Source organism: Neolamprologus multifasciatus, chromosome 11 (assembly GCF_963576455.1).
Source record: "Neolamprologus multifasciatus chromosome 11, fNeoMul1.2, whole genome shotgun sequence".
Taxonomy (NCBI): domain Eukaryota; kingdom Metazoa; phylum Chordata; class Actinopteri; order Cichliformes; family Cichlidae; genus Neolamprologus; species Neolamprologus multifasciatus.
In genome coordinates this window covers 28,806,039-28,823,356 of record NC_140449.1, presented here as the reverse complement: position 1 = coordinate 28,823,356, position 17,318 = coordinate 28,806,039, and the positions used below count along the sequence as shown (strand labels likewise).

Sequence of the window (17,318 nt, the reverse complement as noted above, 5' to 3'; positions counted from 1 at the left end):
TGAAAGAAAGTTCACGATAAGCAAATATTTATAATGTTTATTTTTTCTACAAATTGTTGTTAATTTTTCTACATCAAATCCATTCATTGTCTTTCAGTTTTGGAATTACTTTTGCGTGTCTAATTTACTAAAGGGGGAAGTAAAAGATTGTTCATGACAACTTGTGTTTTTGTTGGCCAATCATGTTTTCTTTTACTTAAGAAAAATGTCTTATTGGATGGAAGGAAGAATTGTATATTACACGGTGAGCCAAATAAGGAACCAGTCTAGCCATTACATTGTGTAATCAACATTTACTTAATCAACATTTACTAAACTATAAGCTCAAGTAAAAACCTTGTCTTTCAATACTTTCAAACTAAATGCGTCCACAAAACGTCCTGGTCATTGTTTGTTTATCAGCACTATAAACCAACATACGTGACCACAGGTTTAGCCAAGAAAACAAAATGAAATAAATTGCACACCTGGAAGATACATATATCTATTTGATGCAGTGAAACTACAAGGTAGAGTTAACAAGCATTATAAAAAAGACTCAAAATTAATTTATGATTCTACATGATTATATGGTAGGTTAACGCAGCATTTTAAAGTTGCAAACTCAAAGGAGGAAAATACCTCAGCCTTAGTAAAACACGTGCTCTGCGTACTATTCCTCAAAGTATTATTAATCAGTAGTTCAAGTTAACTTGCATATTTGGTTATGAATTCTGTTGTAATAGTATGCATTTATTTAGTATAAACATGAATTGTTATTGAGTGTAAGATGAAAATAAATGAAAATAGGCATAGAAATATTATCTGTTAAATAATAATTACACAATTGATGGATGAGATTGCATTTTATAAGTACCAGCACCCATGGAGATTAGAAAATAAAACCATGTTTGTTTGTGATGTTTCTAAAATAATATTTCGCCGGTGTTAATGGCTCTGCTCTTGCCACAGCGACAGCTTTAAAAGGATAAAGTTTGCACTTTTGGGGTGATCGGGATTGTTTTTCTTTGTAATAAAAGTTCCTCTTTGTTGCTCCATCCCCCTTAAATTCCCTCAACCTCCCCCCTTTCTCCGATTTTTTTTTAACAAGGGACCTTTAATTTGGCGAGAAGGAAGCAATGAATTGTAAAGTACACTTTTCCACCAACGGCCTGGGAAGAGTGGACCTCTTTCTGTGTCCCTCCACTCTGCCTAATGCAAAACCCAATAGGTAACACATGTGGTACTTGAGCTGCTACTGCACTCCTCTTAATCACTTGTCATCCATGTCCCTTTAATTCTGTTTGTTTTCTCTTTTCTGTGCTCAGTCCTCGATTAATAAAAAAGGGATATGCAATAATCAGGTACACTCAGGCAGAGTTTAAATGTGGAAAGTATGATCCATCTTTTTGCTGCACAAAAATATGAAGCAATAAAATTATTTATTCTCTAAATTGAATGTTTTCATTATATATTTTGTTGTGAGATTTGTTTTAAAATGTGTGGATCTTGGGCAGCTTCTGTGTGTGTTTGTGTTCTTGTTTAGGGAAAGTGCGGGTGTGTGTGAGAGGAGAGTTTATCAGAGGAGACATGTCAATTAGCGGGGGGGTACAGAAGGCAGAGGCAAAGGTTATAGGTCGGGCTGGGGGGATTCGTCAGCTGTCACTAACTATAAAAACTTACTGTGTTCCAATGCTTGTCTGTGTGTTTGTGTGCGTGCGTGCGTGCATGTCATTGGGAGGGCCTCGTTGTGGGTCAGAAGCCACTGAGCCGAGACTGGGAACAGACACACAGCTCCCTGTGTGTGGTTTGTGACACCTTCTCCTGCAACAAGCCTGAAGGCACAAATTAAAACAGTCTCCTCTGAAAGACAAAGTCCTTTTTTATTTCTCTGTTTCTCATTCATTTAAATGGTATTCACCGTGTACTCCTTGAAGCTACTAAAATAGGCACAAATATATGATATAACAATTATTTATAATAATAATATAAATATTCGCTTTTAGAAATTTCATATATATGATATTTATAGATGTCAACTTTTTTTAATAACGACAAAAAACGGTGTATTCTGTATTATGAAAAGTTCTCTAAAGTCAAAAACAGACATCAGCTCATCAAGTTCAAACTCGTTTAAACGTCTATTAAACATAGTTAGTTTTATTGGGGATTTGTTCATTTGTGTAACAGGTGCCAAGTGCCTAAATGTGAGCAATTTTATCTGAAACGTCTTTTAAAATCTATTATTCTAATTATTTTTGGCATTGCTGACAGGATTTTGCTCAGTGTTTAATTTTAGCTCCAGTCTTATTAGTTAGTAGTTTGAATCATCATTTATATCACTAATTGAATGACAGCAAAAATCTGGTATCACTGACATAATGAAAGAAGTAAGGGCTGAGCAGCATACCATGAACCACAAATACTATCATTCAGATATTAAACTGATCCTAGTTGATTCTTTTGGTTTTGGTTTTGTTTCTTTAAAAAAAAACTTTGGTTTGTTTGGAGCTTTTTTGAGTGACTGCACTTGTTTCTTGTTGTTGTTTCTGATTTGGTTGTTAATATTAAGCCATACTTTGGTGAACTGATTTTTACTGCTTTTAACAGAAAAGATGGGCAGAAAGTGCAAGAATTGGGTCCAGATTCTGACAATCCCACTTATCCTTTAAGAAAGCCTACGTTAAATATTTCATAAATAAACAAAGGAAAAGTTAAATCCGTCACACTGAATGATGATTCTGAGGTCATTGCACTTTTCCAAAGTTCACATATAGACTTTCTAGAGGTCTGGAAATTACCTGTTCCTCTGAGAGCTTAAGTGTTTTCTCTAGCAGAGCGAGAAGTGATCAGTGTCAGTAAAAAGAGTTAGGCCAGTTTTCTGTTTTGGCAACTGCTCAAAACAAAGTACAGGCTTTCGACCGCAGACAGAAGCATTATGGCTACATAATGCCTTCTTTCCTCGCCATCCTTTCTCTCCTCCTCACGCCCTCCATTCTTCCTTCCATCTCTCGCAGTCTGGTGTTGTGTGCGCAGGAATAAGAGTAGTGTATATGTGTGTGATCAGAGGACATGATTAGTTTCCTTCATTAGGCTAAAGGCCGGGCTTTGCTCCATAGCAAATATTGGGCCATGGAAATGAGACATTTGCACACACACATGCACACTTTGAAAGCGCACACCTCTAACACTCGTCTAATACGGACTCTGAGTCCTGGACAGGACATTCCTCATTTATTCAGCAAATGGACATGCACACACATTCAAGCGCACGCACACACAAACTTGAACAGTCATATTCACACACACATTCAGACACACACATTCTGACCACATTTTGACTCTTTCCCTCTCATGCAGGGGGAAACGCACACACGCATTCTGGCCTCATACACACTGCCCAGTCCCACCACACACACTCAAATATATCCCCATGGAAAACACTCACACACATCTGCCAAAGCAAATAGGCGCAGGTTGTGGCACAGCAGTGTGTTCCTGCGGCTTTAATTAATTCCAGCGATTAATGAGACGTGATCAGTTCCAGACCGAGTTGGGCACACAGCCCTGGGTGTGAGAGCTGCCTCTCAGCAACACACACCTTGATGAAAGTTGGTTGTATATTAGGGAGTGTCTGTGCTTAAACGGGGCTCCTGTAATAATTTTAAAATGTGTGTGCAAGGTGTACCTTATTTCTTTTCAAGGTGGACCTGTTATTCTCATTACTGGCTCCATATTTTTCGTCCTTGGCCTCTGCTGGAGAAGCTTTGCTTGACTCACAGTTCAAAATAAATCTTTAGTTATCTTAAACCTGGCCTCCAACTTTATCCACTTTATGAAACAAGACATTTTAACTCTTTTTCTTTTTAAGCCCACTCTCCCTTTAAGCCAGTTTTATTCTGATTGTTGGCCCCTTGAAAACAGATGGTTTACACCACAGGTGAGCTATGCTTACAGCTAACTAAAGGACTATTTTAAGGGCATCCTCCCTCTTTGACAATAGTGAAAATCAAGAGATACAATCAATAGTAGAGGAGAAGCTGTTAGAAAGAGAAGCCTTTTGGCTTATAGGGTTTATTTGTGCCTAAAATGACTTAATTATTTGAATTATTTGAAGAATTTGCATTTTTTTACATGAACATCCAACAGTAACTATATATATATATGACAGAAAATAAAGGAAAGCATAATAGTGTCTCTTGTATCCTGGAATGCAGCTGTTACCATTGTTAATACCACTTTAATTAATACTGCCGTTGCTGCTCTGACAGCAACTACTACTGTTCCCATGGATATTCCAGTTTCCTCCCGCAGTCCAAAGATATGCTTTTTAGGTTAGGGAAAGTGAAATATGTCAATTTTAATTGTTTACTACCATTACTAGCTCCACTGACTTGTAGGGGACACACACTGATGCATTGGTCAGAATACCAGCAGCAGATACAATGTAACTGCTACAATACAGATACATTGATCTGTTCCATGATATACACACAAATAATTCTAATTTCTGAACACATTCTTGTTTTATTCCACTCCTTATGCCGACATAGACACACATGTTTGCAATGTAGCTATGTGCTGAGCTGGTGCTGCGCTAGCTGGAGGAGGAGGAAGAGGGTTTAACACAGACAAAGACAGCCAAGCCCCACCAGCAGGAAGAGACCACTGAGGTGGACTCAAAATTAGACCTTAACATGTTTTGCAGACAGTGTCACCCTAAAATGTGTGCATGAGCTCATCTGAATTCTTTTAACAAACACCCATGTCTTTGAGCTGCTGGGTGTACAGTAAGTTTTGATTTGGAAGGGAAACTCTCAAAGATAGAAGCCCTGAAACACGCACACAAACACACACATACAGTATAAATACACACTGAGGTATTTTTCCATCGTTTGTGGTGTACAGAGTTATGCCCCAATGTTTATGGCACTGATGCCTGTCTGGAAAGATGCAATGTTGTGTATGTCTGTGTTTGTAAGTTTCTGTGTAAGGATGTGGGAGTGTGTGGGGAGGAAGGAACAGTTTTCTTGGAAGCACCGAGCTTTGACATTCGTCTGCGTTTGTGGTATGTGTATGTCTAGCTTGGTTTATGTGTTAGTCTCTTTATCGCTGTGTGTTATGGAGAAAGTGTTTATGCAGTCAAATTAGTCTTCCCTTCTAAAAGCGTGTACTCACATGTAGTGATGGACCGATCTGATATTACGTATCGGTATTGGTCCGATACTGACCTAAATTACTGGATCGATATCGGAGAAAAATAAAAAATGTAATCCGATCCATTAAATATCAAAAAAGCACCTCCCTATTTTTTTTTGCTGGGAGTTTGCAACCCTATTAGTTAGGTTGCTTACTCTTTAAAATACCAGAATAAGGAGGATGGAGTAGGTTTAAGTTTATTAAATTGATCAGTATTGCTGAACTATGAAATATTTTGGGTGCAGTGTATTTTTTACATACAGGTATAACAGAATAGCTTTAGAATAGTTTTTTTTAACTTGAGTTTGAACTCATACAAAATGCAGCAAGATATTAAAAAACAGTTTTATTGATTAAAAAACACACTATATCGGATTCATATCGGTATCGGCAGATATCCATTTTATGATATCGGTATCGGACATAAAAAAGTGGTATCAGTGGTATCCACATCAGCAGATATTTACATTAAAATGATATTTAAATTTACATTAAAACTAAGCTTGAATCCCATTTTATTGTGCTTGTGTCTGAAACTCTTTTGAAAAGTTCGCAATGTACTCTTACCTTTAAATATGCAATAGTTTACTCCTATAATGTAACGTTGTAATCTAGTGAGTCATTGAACAGTTGTAGATTACACTGGTGTTGGTTGCGACCACTTGGGTTGCTGGGCTTGTTCGGGTTTTCGTCACCGCTCTGTGTTTTGGTGTTTGGCTCCGGTGATTCAGGTGGAATTGATGGAAGAGGGAGTGTCTTCATAGCATGGAGCACCACACTCGCTGCTGTTGTTTCAGCTTGCTTCTCTGTCCTTGTTTGACTGTATTGTTTCTGGGTTTCATTGTGATGTATTTTGCTGTCTTTGATACACTTAGATAAAATTACAGAAAAGTCACATGCTGCACTATGTAGAACATATGCTACAGAGTAATTTTAAATTAAGTTTCACAGTAGCCAGTTGAAATAGAATTGTGACCCACTCAGATATTTGTATATGTGTATCAGAGGGAACGCTCATGGTGAATGCTTTAGAAGCAAAGTTAGAGAAGGCAGGCTGAAATGGTTTGGATATGTGCAGAGAAGAGATAGTTGATACTTTGGACAAAGGATGCTAAATATTATGCTGTCAGGCTGGAGGAAAAGAGAAGGTTCATGGATGGAGTGAAGGATGACATGCACAGGATTGGTGTGACAAAGGAGGATGGTATGGTTAGATGGAGAGTTAGATGAAATTAAATACATAAATAGAATTAATGTTTTACCTCTGCAGTGTTATTGTATAAATGTTAGCATGCTTAGTTTAGTGTAGAAGTAGCCTTGCAGAATTGGCCACATGACTCTAGTTTTATTACGGACTGTTGATTTTTATAATGTATAACATGCATGTGTATAGTGGTGTGAGGGACCTTCATGATACAGATATGCATTACCTAGTTTTTGGTGATTTATTTTGCCCCTGCAAAGCCTCATACCAAACACTACAAATCAGAGTAGTTTACAGTCTTTCTCTTGGTCTCCTCCATATGTGCATAAATGGCGGTTTTGGCCTGAAAAATACAACAGAATTAAGCGTAAAAAAGACGTTCACCAAACACACAAACCAAAGTCACTTTGTTTTGCGTGGGTTTCATTTCACTGATTCCATGTTGGTTCATGCAGCTCTGGAAGTGGCTCAGACAAATTTTTGGAATCACTGAGGTTAAGATAGCTGAGGTATAATTATATGTGTGGTTCTTTGTCAAATCACCAAACTGAGCATTCCTGTGCAGTATTTTTTTGCGGGCTAACCGCACACATACATTTATATTCCTTGGAATACTTTGTCACTTTGGGTGCAAGCAATTTCGTTGTTAGCTTCCAGCAAGGGCGAACACTTCAAAGCTTACAAGTAGTCTAAGAGTGTACCGAGAGAGATAAATATCCTTGGCCAACTGCACACAAAGCTGTAGTTCGTACACAAACAGTGCACCCACACAAACATATTCTTTGACACTAAAACTCACTTTTGGGCCTAGTTGTCAAAGCATGTTGTTATTTTGGTGGAATGCAGACACACACACACACTGAACGCACTTGTGTTCACCCCTTGAGTACCATGTCACTATTAGATGTACACATCAAAGCCTGCAATGCCTGTTATGTGTGTGGCGTCAGACAGTAATTAACTGGGAACATCCCAGTGGGACCAGTACTGAATGACTCCATCAATCAAAGCCAATCTGTTGCAACCACTGGAATGTCTGCAGGGAGTTTGCATACTGACACTGTGAACACACGTGCGTAGGGTATATTTGTGTTTTGTACCCATAACAAAATATTTATTTGTCTATTTACTGGAGTTATCACACATTTGAAAGATGAGGTTTTGTTAGATATTTATGATGCCATGGTGTTTGCGCTGTTTGTGATTTATTGTATTTTCCCTGTTATTTCTCCCTTGTCTAAACCACACATGATATTCCCAGTATGGTGGACGTGTCTCAAGTGAAGTATATCTGGGCTTTAATGGTGGGAAACATGTGACAACTGCAGAAAACATCCCAATCACATTCTCTCAAAACTGTCAGAAATTCATGTGTAAAACTGCTTTAAACAGCCAAACTGAGAATGTATATGTATTGTCATTTTATGTAATAGGAATTTATTGTAAGAGGAAAGGAATGTCAGATTAAATTAAAGCTAAAGCAGTCAAGACCTTCTGGCTTAAATTTTTATCAATGTACATTACAGTGAAAAAGTCTTGAGGAACTCCTCATTTTTTTATATTTTGCTAGAAAAAAGGGAAATAGGTGTTAACAGTTTACTGAAACGTGCAAACATACATGAAAATACTGTCTATAGGGCAAAAACAGAGTTTATACATTCAATGTTAGAAAAGTTAATATTTGGTAAGATCAGTTTTACTCTTCAATGCCGCCGTCATAGTCTTCAGGAATAGTTTTCCAGGCTTCTTGAAGGACATTTAGAGCTCTTCTTCGGGGAGGCCAATCCATGACTGACAGTGCACTGTTGTGTCATGCTGAAAAATGAAGCCAACACCTGTCTCTGAACATCCGCCGTACATATTCATGACAATTCAAATGAACCTTTTCAAATTTGGATTCGTCACTCCATAAAACCTGTTGCTGCTGATTTTTTTTAGGTCAATGTCCAAAGAAAATGTCAAATATTTGAAAGACCTTCAGAGAGCCTGAAGAGTTATTACTCGAGACAACTTTAAAAAACTCACAATAGAGTCTGACTCCTTGGAAGCAAAATATAAGGTAGTGGCTAATGACTTTTGCACAGTAGACACATTTTAAATATTCCCCTTGTATTGTTGATTGCATCGTTATAATGTCGATAATCTCAACTTAAATATGCAAAACAAGTGATATAACTCTTGATATGATAAAAAAAATGGTGTATGATGCAGATTCTGGGGCGATCGTGGCTCAAAGAGTTGGCAGTTTGTCTTGTAACCGGAAGGTTGCCGGTTCGAGCCCCGGCTCGGACAGTCTTGGTCGTTGTGTCCTTGGGCAAGACACTTCACCTGCCGCCTACTGGTGATGGCCGGAGGGGCCGATGGCGCGATATGGCAGCCTCGCTTCTGTCAGTCTGCCCCAAGGGCAGCTGTGGCTACAACTGTAGTTTGCCTCCACCAGTGTGTGAATGTGAGAGTGAATGAATAGTGGAATTGTAAAGCACTTTGAGGGCCCCGAAAAGTGCTATATAAATGCAATCCATTATTATTATTCTGTATTCACACAACGAATTTTATCTATTCAAATAAAAACACACACACATGCACGCACACATCCACCCCTGCACATTTGTTTGAAATATACAGTAGCTAGAGGTCATTTAAAGGATATATGTATGTGTGTGTGTGTGTGTGTGTGTGTGTGAGAGAGAGAGAGAGAGAGAGAGAGAGAGAGAGAGAGGGGATATGAAAGGGTTAAGCAGGGAAATGCTGGAGCCAGAGAGATTGACCCAGACATGACCTGCCTATGAGAACATAGTTTAACCCTTGTCTCTCACACACAGAGACACACAAACTGAGCAGCTCATCCAGAAATTATGAAGAGACAAAAGAGAGATGGCATAGCTTGTTTTTATTGCTGGAGTTGTAATATAAAGTCTAATAATGTCATATTATTTAACAGCCCAGACACTACAAAGACTCTCCTCTAGAGCAATAATGCAACAAAACTGTAAAAATTGTTTCATATGGGTTGTTTGATAACCAGGTCATGTGCTACATCCTGTGGACAAAAACAAAAAGACCAACAAATAATTGATAAAGTTGGTGGAAAATGGAAAGAGAATATACCAAAAGTAAAACCAGGACTCTTTTAAAAATATCTTTTTAGCTGTAAGACTTGTTTTTCATTACAAGAATTACAAATGTGTATTTTTAAAGAGGTCCAAGTTGTAGTGTTACATGCAAGCAGTTAGTTATCCAATCTTGCTGCTTGGTGTGACCTTGGTTTGCCTCCTGGCTTTCAACCAATCAGATAACAACTCACTGCTAGTTTAAGAGCACATTGGCCGTGAACAGGCTAAAATGGAGCTTATTCATCATCATCAGCCATTAGCCTGGATTGTGTTTAAGATTGCGTACGGTTGAGTAAAACCACATTTATTAGAATTTGTGTCATGCTGAAGTGTAATAATTCTTGTAATGTGTAACAGTATTTGTAGACCTATGTGATATATGGTATGTTTCACTGACTAATGCTCAAATTTACAATGTTTAGCACACTTTTTTAAGCTTGACAGTTTTTGCCAGACTGGGTTTCCTTGTTTCAGTTTAGTTATCATTTAGTTTTAGTTTAGGCTGCATTAGTTTTAGTGTTAGTTGTAGTCTTTTTTTTTAATTATTATTGTGTTTATGGAAAATAACAAGAGGCAAGATTTTGGAAAATCAAAATAGATGTTTCAATATAAACAAAACTTGAAACTAGGGTTTTGACTCACAGTCTTGTAGACATCCAAAGCCTCGGTAAACATGTCCATCAAAGCCCCATCAGACAGTTTGCGTTACCAAATTTGACCAATTTAACAAACTGCAAAACTAAGGATATTTCCTCCGTAGTTGTAACTATTTTTAATTCACAAAACATATTTCCTTTTCTTTGTTGTTAGTTTTCTGCAAACCTTGTGAATGTGATAACTTGAGGACAAGGTGACATAAATAAATGTCACAGGTGCATCTACTTGTTGTTTCTGTCTTGCCGTTTTGTCTTTTGTGCAATAAAAGCAAAGGAATGTCGATTTCTCCACTCCTCACAAGTTATAGACGGTTCCACCATGTAGGTATCTGCGTGTGCTACATGTCTTTTGTGTTTTTCGTAAATTAAACAGTGTTATGTCTAGTTATATTGTGTATGAGTGTGTTTTGTCTTTGCATGTTAAGCTTCCTTATTCAAAGAGACAGATGACAATTTAGAGTCTGTTTTCTACGCACTCATTTTCTCTTTCTGTCTTTGATCTCTTTCACTCTTGTGACACGATCCACAGAGAAGCAGGAGAGTTGTTTATGAGCTGTGGATGAAAAGCATGTCATTGCAGTTGCTGTGTATGTGATCCTGCTTTGGTTACATCTTGGCAAAGACTTCAGACCTTGTCTCTGTAAAATCTGTTGATGTTGAACCTGTGAACTGTCTTCTTCTGCCTGCACACTGTGTAAAACATTCTGAAGGAGACTTATTGTATCTTTCCAGTTCACTGCTTGTTTTTATCTTTATAATCCCATGAAAATAAGATTCAAGTTTTTATGCAGTTTACACATTCAACAAGTAGAGAAATGGACACTCCAAGACTTTCTAAAAGCACCGGTGGAAAGTTTTGGTTACTAGTGGACATTCCAGGCTCCAGTTGCCTGGATAACCCTCTAATGCATTTACCACGCTGCCGTATGTTAAATCAACAGCATCCTTTGTTCTTATTGGTACAGTAGAAACTCAGAACCCGCCCACTTTGCGTCCTCAGGCGTTTTTCTGCCTGCTGCCGCTCGAAGTCAGTGAAGCGTTTCAGTGGTCTCTGATCGCCACATCCATGTTAATCACTTCCTGTGTGGATGCTCTTTTACTGTTCTTTTTCCTCTGATAATAATAACAACAGTAATAATCAACTATTTGGTTTAATCACTGTGGAAGTCAGAAATGGTATAAGCCGAATCTGTTCAAGTTCCACTGTGAGTTTAAGAGATTAGAGCAGATTGCCTTGTTTATGTTTGCTATGACAGCGACACAGTGCGTATTTGTGTGGGTGTAATGGACTCGTGGGATAGAGTTAAACACATAGGGTCATGATCAGGCTTTCAGTGCTGTACTTGGTATGGAGCAGATGTCGCTAAAGCTCACTGTCACCCTCCCCACACTGCGATGCTCATGTTTTAGGAACACACATTTTAATACAAGCGTGCTCACATACCCTTCTCTTTCCCTTTAGGTATTTATTAGAGTTAAAAAATTGAAAATATCTTAGAAACTGATACATTTTTTGCTCTTCAATGTAGCATCTTACTACAATGCACAAAAAAAATGTTTCTTTGGCTGCCAGCCCTCTTCTACACAAACAACAGCATGATTTAGATACATCATCATGCAGCTGCTTTATTTGAGGTAATTTACTTTACTGCTGAAAATCGTATCCGTCTGTTATCCATCGCTTTCTATGTTGCTCTGTTCCCACAACCAATACCTAGTTCTTTCCTTTTTCTCCTTCCTTCTATCCTTTTTTCTCATTCTTCTTACTTCACCCCACCTTTTATCCTCTCCTAGCTCTCCTAACCCCATCTTCTTCCTTCAGCTACTCCTTCATAAAGCCAACTTTGAGCTTAGAGCTTTTTACAGCGCACAGAACATAAACCTGTCATCAAGCAGTGTCATTACTTTGTCATCCAATGCAGCAGCGCTCTTTTTTTTAAAGGCGGCTTCTTTTTTTCTCTTTTCATCTATCGGTTTTCACTTCACTCATTTCCTCCTCCTTCTTCTTCTTTGCTTCCTACTTACTTCCTGTCTGGTATTTTTCCTTCACTTTGCACTCTCTCTGAAATGTTCATCTTCTTTTTTTTTTTAAATCCCTTTGCCTTTTTTCACATCATTCTTTCTTGTGGGTTGATGTTCTCTCTCTCACGCAAATATAATATTATCTCTCTTTCATTCCCCTCCGGGTGATCCTTTCACGCACACCCACAAACTGCCCACCACATGTAAAACTTGGCTCAGTCCTCAGAAAGCTGGAGCAAATCTGCTGAGTGCCTTCATGTGTGAATGACTCTGTCCATAACTTTTAACTGATAAGGACTGATTTACATTGTTTATCAAAACTATATTAAAAGAGTGATTCATTGCAATTTTAAAGTGGTAATTCATATTGTCATATATCCTATGAAGTTCTTCAACTTATCTTTATTGTTACAAAGCTTTATCAGATCACTTTGATAAAATTTTGTGTCTCACTCTGTTTCATTTGTTTCCTTATATTTGCTTATTTTTTTACTAATTTTCTCCCTCTTCTTCCTATATTTCTCAATTTTCATTTTAACCTACATCTTGGTTATCCCAACCCACCTTTCAATTCCTTTTGCTCCTTTTCCCCCAGTTCTCTCCACACTGCCTGTCCCATATAGTATTTACCCCTCACTTTCTTTCCCTCTCTTTAAATTTCCATCCCTCCACATACCTATAATTAACCTAATTTATTATTTTCTGTCAAGTGTCTTTTTGGTTTCTCTTCTTTTTTATCCTTTGTGTGTGTGTCTGTGCATGGCGTCCATGGTAACTACTTTAGTAATGTGCCCTAATGAGCCTCCAGCCACCACAGACAGTTTTTAATTATCACAACAGCAGGTAGTTCTCCTACTCTGCGCCTCTCTCACCCATCTTTCTTTCCCACAAAGAGAGGAGTTCGTCCTTGTCTGTGTTTTTATGGATGCATGGAGAGTCCTGCTGATGTTCCCACTCTGATAGCCAGGTGTCCTGCTGTCAGACACACAAACACACTCTTAACTCCAAGATACTGAAGAGATTAAACAGGAAAGTGTCTAAAGTCATCACATGAACTCATGTGTAACCTAAATACTCACACAGGTGACAGTAGATGGCCTTGAGAGCCTCTGAGAAGATGAGGTCATCTGGCCTTTCCTGTTCCTTTCCTTATTCTGACCCTCTCTCCCCTCCCATTCCTCACACAGGTGCCATAAATAACCACACACACACACACACACAATCACAAATGAGTGTCCACGGAGACTTGAAACTTGATGAGATGAATGTGAGAGAGAAATGAAGTGAAAGACAGGTGGAAAATAGAGTACTGATAAGAGAGGGCAAGTCTGTGATGTCACCCCATATAAAACAAATGAGGAAAAGGAGATGTGGAAAGTGTCTGAGGTCATTTTCTCATAATTCACTTCATGCATCTTCAGTTCTGTCTCACTGCATCTGACCAGTTACAACTGAGTAAATGCTAGCAGCCTTCTGTGAATATCCTCATTTGTGCCAAAGGTCAAAAGTCAGGATCAACAAGACACTTGCACTTTTAGAGCTTCTATCATTCAGGTTTAATAGGTTAAACCCCACACTGTCAATAAATCCTCCATACTGCCTTTACAGCCATGACAACCTCCTAAAAGCTATATTCTCATTTATATTTTATCGGCCAACAGGTTTTATAGTAAGCATAATACCTTTTCTGTTAATTTATCAAGATCTTTGCAGCTTATATATCTGGACAATTCACTAGCAGCTCATTGTACAATGACAATAGAAGGCTATTCTATTCTATCCAACATTTTGCCATCAGTTAATGGCAAAATGTTTTGAATAAAGGATCCAAAAAAGGATGGAGTGTTGGAACATGACTGATGAGGAAAAAAATGTATCTATTTATTTTAAATCTAGTGGGGAAAACTGCATTAAAAGTAAGCTTTTACTGTATAGGACTCGAACCATGGCCTAGCGTCACACTCCTGAGGCTTTTGTGCCCATCTATCTACACTTACCTCCTCCCTAAGATTTTTGTGAGAAACAGAAATCTGTCACACTTGATGGATCAGGCAGAAAATGCTGCATGTTAAACTGGTTTAACTTTATTTTAACATTATTTTAGGAGACATGGATTGAAAGGTTTGACCCATTATTTCCTTTTTTTTAAAAATTGACTGTATGTTCAATTTTCTGATGGTTAAAATACATTTAAAAATTGAAAAGCTTAGCGTATCATAGCATTTAATATTAATAGAAAGTACTGGCTAAGAGAAGAAAATGCTTCAGAAAAAGCTGAAGAAAATGGGAAAATATACCTTTACAGTAAAGTGAGAAAACATGCACGCTGCATAAAGTGGACGTCTCTTGTCTGCTAAGGACCATCAAAATGCAATGCTGCAGTTAGCTCTGCAGGTAGGAACCCTGAGAGAAATGGACCACATCTCCTTCTCTTCAGTGTGTGGGCTCACTTCAGGATTTATTATCCACATCCATTTATTAAAATAAACAAGCTATCACATAAGTAACATAAATTTTGATGTTTAAAGGACATCAAGTCCAAACTTTATGTTCAATTCAATTCAAATTTAAGTAACTGCCTTTTCAAACTAATGTCTAGAATTAAATATGTCATCAACTCAACTTTCTCACCAGATGTTTCCATCAAATACTGGCACCTTTAAAAAATTAAAAAGATTTCATTTGTCAGCTTGTTCAACACAGAAAGCTTAGTGTGAGGCTTGGCTTTAAACTACACTGTAATCCTTAACACATTAGAGGGTGTGTGTGTGTTTGTGTGTGAGAAACAGAGAGAAACAGAGTCTTTGAGGGTACAGGGTGGGAAGTCTATTATAGTTGGGCAGATTTATGGCACATGGAATTTAAAAAAAAGTACTGTGTTGGGAAATAAGTTGAATTATCTCAGTGTCTCTCTCTCCTGCACACACCACCATTTTTGTTCTCATTGTGCCAAAGTAAATACTGTATAGGATCTGTGTTGAACCAGCACCGCAACACACACACACACTCCTTCATTCTCATTCATACTTTTAAATGCTTCATACTCCGAGGGTTATATTTAACCAACAAATATCCAGAGTTTGCACAAATGCATGTGTGCGCTTTTAAGTACCAATATCCTTTCGCACAAGCCTTTAACAAACAATGCTAAATCTCCAGCTCATAAATAATCAGTACTGTCCAAGTCTGCGTAACTGTATGTGTGTGTGTGCTGCATGATAATGTAGTTGTTTCCTGCCTGGTAACCAATGGGTATATCATATCAGGATTAGTCTGGAATGTATACACTTCCTCTCCCTGCTGCTCTTTCTCTCCTTCCCTCTTCTTCCTCTCTTTCTTCTCTGTGTTTGTAGTGAGATATGTTTTTGGATGATTGGTACCCTCCTCATAGAAAACACAGGCAACGTTGTAATTTAGGACACTTGCAACAGACTAATAGCTGAGGTAGTTCAAAAGCTGCTTAATGCATATAAATATCACATACCTAAAATTACTGACATTCTCCTCATTTTCTAATAATTTTATTGCTAGTGATTTTCACAAGTTACATTAATGTTGGGTTTGCCTGCCAAATGCTAGGAAAGAGTCAGTAGCGCTTGTCTTTGTTTTAACTGAATGGCCAGCCCTGCTGTCTCCAAAGTTACCCATACTAGCATGTCTTCTTCATTTAATTTGTATACAAAAAAAAAATATTGTCAACTGTAACCTCAAAATAATAGCAGCGATTACACTCACTGGCCACTTTGTTAAGTAAACTGGTTCAATTGCTCTTTATTGCAAATATCTGATTATATGGTAGCAGCTAAATGCATAGGCACATGAACAGGGTCATGCTGAAATTTAAACTTCATCAGTTCAGATTAGAAAAGAAAGGTTATTTAAGTTACTTTGAATGTGGCATGTTTGTTGGTTCCAGATGGGTTGGTCTATTTCAGAAACTGCTGATCAACTGGGATTTTCCTACACATGAATATTGTTCCTGAACGTGTCCATTCCTTTATGACCACAGTGTACCCATCGTGTGATGCCTGCTTTTACCAGCATAACTTGCCATGTCACGAAGTTTAAGGTTTCTTGAACAGGACAGTGAGCTCACTGTACTCAAATGGCCTCTGCAGTCGCCAGATCTTAGTCCAACAGAGCACCTTTGGGATGTGGTGAAATGAGAGATGTGCAGCTGACGAGTCTGCAGCAACTGTGTGACGCTCGCTTCTCAATATGGACCAAAATCTTTGAGGAATGTATCCAGCTCTTTGTTGAATCTATGCCACAAAGATTTCAGTCATTCTGATTGCAAATAAAGTGTGCTGTTAGTGTATTTTCAGAGTTTTTGTGTAGAATAGAATAGAATAGAATAGAATAGAATAGAATAATCCTTTAATTGTCCCACAAGGGGAAATTTGGTTGTAACAGCAGCAGAAGAAATGCACATATACAAACAGGACAGGACAAAGAACATAAACACAAACAATTTTTACAGAAAAAAATATTTACATCATGGACAATAGTTACAAAAACAGAGGACTGTACAGTTATTAAGATTAAAGTATAGGGTTCTTTTTATATAAACTGAGAAAAATAATGTGCAAGTTATAAGTTTACTAAGAAATAATTACAGCTCACAACTCCCTAAAAATGCACAACCCACTTTTATGTAATAAGTATTCTGTGCAACTTAAATCCATACTGAAGGAACATTGTCTCACATTTTGTAACTTTTATTGAGAGACTAAAAATACGGTAAGTCTACACTATGTAGCACACATGCACATTAGGTAGATGAAACTATTGTATGCATGAGCAAATAAGAATTTTTTTTCCCATTTATCAGCTAAACTATACCCACTGCGTTTACTTTGAATGTCTCAATGGGTTAAACAAATATTAAGACGCTGAAAGTATTTACACATAGGTTTGGCTTTTTAGAGGAAACTCCTCTCTTCCTCTGACTGGGAATGTGACCACAGGGAACATAACCTCCTCCATTCAGTGTGATGTAGTGTATGTATACGTTTGTGTGTATATGTGAAGCATCCATAAAGACTGGAGGGATGATTTCCTCTCCTCTGTAAGCACAGTTTCTCTCCCATGACCAGCCTCACTACCTAGAGACCTCTCAGTCTTTTTACCTGCAGTTCTGTGTTT

General features: G+C 37.9%; 1 protein-coding gene and 1 long non-coding RNA gene across 6 annotated transcripts in view; both read left to right on the top strand.

Moving 5' to 3' along the window:
- Positions 1 to 17,318, top strand: part of bbs9 (Bardet-Biedl syndrome 9) — a 175,927-nt gene that overhangs the window by 130,259 nt on the left and 28,350 nt on the right. The gene's annotated exons all lie outside the window — the stretch shown is intronic.
- The window catches only part of LOC146508754 (uncharacterized), a 50,235-nt gene that overhangs the window by 11,615 nt on the left and 21,302 nt on the right, over positions 1 to 17,318 (top strand). Inside the window, exon 1 of the long non-coding RNA XR_014876792.1 lies at positions 1 to 17,318. This exon is cut by the window's left edge and continues 11,615 nt beyond it. This is a non-coding gene — a long non-coding RNA (uncharacterized LOC146508754).